Consider the following 3,746-nt stretch of genomic DNA (forward strand, 5'->3'; position numbering starts at 1 on the left):
TAGACAGATCTGAGACTAAGTTTGCTAGATTAGAAGTATTTTGTTCAGAGTTCTCTGTCTGTTGCTGAGTGGATGATGGAAAAGGCTTGCTGTTGCTAAACCTGTTTCTTCCACCATTATTAAAGCCTTGTTGAGGCTTTTGATCCTTCCATGAGAAATTTGGATGATTTCTCCATGATGAGTTATAGGTGTTTCCATAAGGTTCACCTAAGTAATTCACCTCTGCTATTGCAGGGTTCTCAGGATCATAAGCTTCTTCTTCATAAGAAGCCTCTTGAGTACTGTTGGATGCAGCTTGCATTCCATGCAGACTCTGAGAGATCATATTGACTTGCTGAGTCAATATTTTATTCTGAGTCAATATGGCATTCAGAGTATCAACTTCAAGAACTCCCTTCTTCATAGGCGTCCCATTATTCATAGGATTCCTTTCAGAAGTGTACATGAACTGGTTATTAGCAACCATGTTAATGAGTTCTTGAGCTTCTGCAGGCGTTTTCTTTAGGTGAATGGATCCACCTGCAGAAGTGTCCAGTGACATCTTTGATAGCTCAGATAAACCATCATAGAATATATCCAGGATGGTCCATTCTGAAAGCATGTTAGAAGGACACTTTTTGGTCAACTGTTTGTATCTTTCCCAAGCTTCATAGAGGGATTCACCTTCTTTTTGTCTGAAGGTTTGAACATCAGCTCTAAGCTTGCTCAGCTTTTGAGGAGGAAAGTACTTGGCTAAGAAAGCCGTGACCAGCTTATCCCAAGAGTTCAGGCTGTCTTTGGGTTGAGAATCCAACCATAATCTAGCTCTGTCTCTTACAGCAAAAGGGAAAAGCATGAGCCTGTAGACTTCAGGATCTACTCCATTAGTCTTAACAGTATCACATATCTGCAAGAATTCAGTTAAGAACTGAAAAGGATCTTCAGATGGAAGTCCATGAAACTTGCAGTTCTGCTGCATCAGAGAAACTAATTGAGGTTTCAGCTCAAAGTTGTTTGCTCCAATGGCAGGAATGGAGATGCTTCTTCCATGTAAATTGGAATTAGGTGCAGTAAAGTCACCAAGCATCTTCCTTACATTATTATTATTTTCGGCTGCCATCTCCTCTTCCTGTTCGAAAATTTCTGAAAGGTTATCTCTGGATTGTTGTATTTTAGCTTCTCTTAGTTTCCTTTTCAGAGTCCTTTCAGGTTCTGGATCTGCTTCCACAAGAATGTTCTTATCCTTGCTCCTGCTCATATGACAAAGAAGAGGGCACATAAAAAATAATAATAATAATATGGATCCTTTATACCACAGTATAGGGATCCCTTTGTGAGTGGAAGAAAAGAGGGAGACAAAGAGTGTGATGTAAAGAAAGAAACACAACTGTGAGGATGGCAGAGATGTGAGATGAGATGTTAGTAGATGAATAAATAAATAGAATAAGATGGGAGAGTGAGAATTTTCAAAAAATATTTTTGAAAAAGAGTTAGTGATTTTCAAAAATGGTTTTTGAAAAGTGTTAGTATTTTTCGAAAATTTTTAAAATCAAAAATAAAAAATAAGAATAATTAGTTAATTAAAAAGAAATTTTTGAAAAAGAGGAAAGATATTTTCAAAAATTAGAGAGAGAGAGTTAGTTAGGTAGTTTTGAAAAAGTTAAGAAACAAACAAAAAATTAGTTAGTTAGTTGAAACAAATTTTGAAAAGATAAGAAGTTAGGAGGTTAGAAAAGATATTTTGAAACCAACTTTTTGAAAAAGGTAAGATAAGAAGATATTTTAGAAATTAGTTTTGAAAAAGATTTGATTTTTAAAATCTCAATTAATGACTTGATTCATAAGAAATCACAAGATATGATTCTAGAACTTAAAGTTTGAATCTTTCTTAACAAGCAAGTAACAAACTTCAAATTTTTGAATCAAAACATTAATTGATTATGTTATTTTCGAAAATTTGATATAAAAATAAGAAAAAGATTTTTGAAGAATATTTTTAGAATTTTCGAAAATAACTAAGAATTTTGAAAAAGATTTGATTTTTGAAAAAGATTTTGAAAAAGATAAGATTTTCAAATTGAAAATTTGATTTGACTCATAAGAAACAACTTGATTTTAAAAATTTTTGAAAAAGTCAACTCAAATTTTCGAATTTGATGAGAGAAAAAGGGAAAGATATTTTTTTGTTTTTGTTTTTTGAATTTTTATGATGAGAGAGGAAAACAGGAAAAATGATGCAATGCATGAAAGTTATGGATCAAAACAATGAATGCATGCAAGAATGCTATGAATGTCAAGATGAACACCAAGAACACTTTGAATGTCAAGATGAACATCACAGACACAATTTTGAAAAATTTTTTTAATGCAAAGAAAACATGCAAGACACCAAACTTAGAATTCTTTAATGCTTACGCACTAAGAATTCAAGAATGCATATGAAAAACAACATACAACACAAAACAAAAAATCATCAAGATCAAACAAGAAGACTCACCAAGAACAACTTGAAGATCATGAAGAACACTATGAATGCATGAAATTTTCGAAAAATGCAAGATGCACATGCAAACGACACCAAACTTATGACATGACTCATGACTCAGACAAGAAACACAAAAATATTTTTGATTTTTATGATTTTCTAATTTTTTTCGAAAATTATATGGAAAAGAAAAATAAGGATTCCAAAATTTTTAACATGAATTCCAGGAATCTTGCATTCTTAGTCTAAAGCTTCAGTCCAGGAATTAGACATGGCTCACTAGCTAGCCAAGCTTTCAATGAAAGCTCCAGTCCAAAACACTAGACATGGCCAATGGCCAGCCAAGCTTCAGCATGTAATTCAGACATGACACACCTGACATACTCATTCCCAAAGGAATTAGACATGGCTTTACAGCCAGCCAGGCTTCACATGCTTTATGAAACACTAGAATTCATTCTTAAAAATTTTGAATAAAATTTTTTTTTTGAAAACATTTTTATATTATTCTTTTTTTTTTCGAAAACAAAAGAAAAATTTTTGAAAGATTTTTGAAAAATTTTTGAAAAGAAAATAAAAAGAAAATTACCTAATCTGAGCAACAAGATGAACCGTCAGTTGTCCAAACTCGAACAATCCCCGGCAACGGCGCCAAACCAGCCCCCAAAACGTGATCAATAGATCAAAAGATAATCCAAAGATCCAGGATGGTCAAAAAGACTAGTAAAAGGTCCTATTTATAATAAACTAGCTACTAGAGTTTACATGAGTAAGTAATTGATGCATAAATCCACTTCCGGGGCCCACTTGGTGTGTGCTTGGGCTGAGCTTGAGTGTTGCACGTGTAGAGGTCCTTCTTGGAGTTGAACGCCAGCTTTTGTGCCAGTTTGGGCGTTCAACTCTGGTTTTGGCTCCTTTTCTGGCGCTGGACGCCAGATTTGGGTGGAAAGCTGGCATTGAACGCCAGTTTACGTCATCTATTCTTGGCCAAAGTATGGACTATTATACATTACTGGAAAGCCCTGGATGTCTACTTTCCAACGCAATTGGAAGCGTGCCATTTCAAGTTCTGTAGCTCCAGAAAATCTACTTTGAGTGCAGGGAGGTCAGAATCCAACAACATCAGCAGTCCTTTTTCAACCTCTGAATCTGATTTCTGCTCAAGTCCCTCAATTTCAGTCAGAAAATACCTGAAATCACAGAAAAACACACAATCTCATAGAAAAGTCCAGAAATGTGAATTTAACATAAAAACTAATGAAAACATCCCTAAAAGTAACTA

At 34.2% G+C, this 3,746-nt stretch overlaps 1 non-coding gene across 1 annotated transcript; it reads left to right on the top strand.

Moving 5' to 3' along the window:
* The first annotated feature begins 595 nt into the window (after positions 1 to 595).
* LOC148565694 (small nucleolar RNA R71) lies at positions 596 to 703 on the top strand. The gene has a single exon (XR_015884343.1). It is a non-coding gene; the product is annotated as a small nucleolar RNA R71 (small nucleolar RNA).
* Positions 704 to 3,746: the final 3,043 nt, after the last annotated feature.

Source organism: Arachis ipaensis, chromosome B5 (assembly GCF_059453495.1).
Source record: "Arachis ipaensis isolate K30076 ecotype BB chromosome B5, ASM5945349v1, whole genome shotgun sequence".
Lineage (NCBI taxonomy): Eukaryota > Viridiplantae > Streptophyta > Magnoliopsida > Fabales > Fabaceae > Arachis > Arachis ipaensis.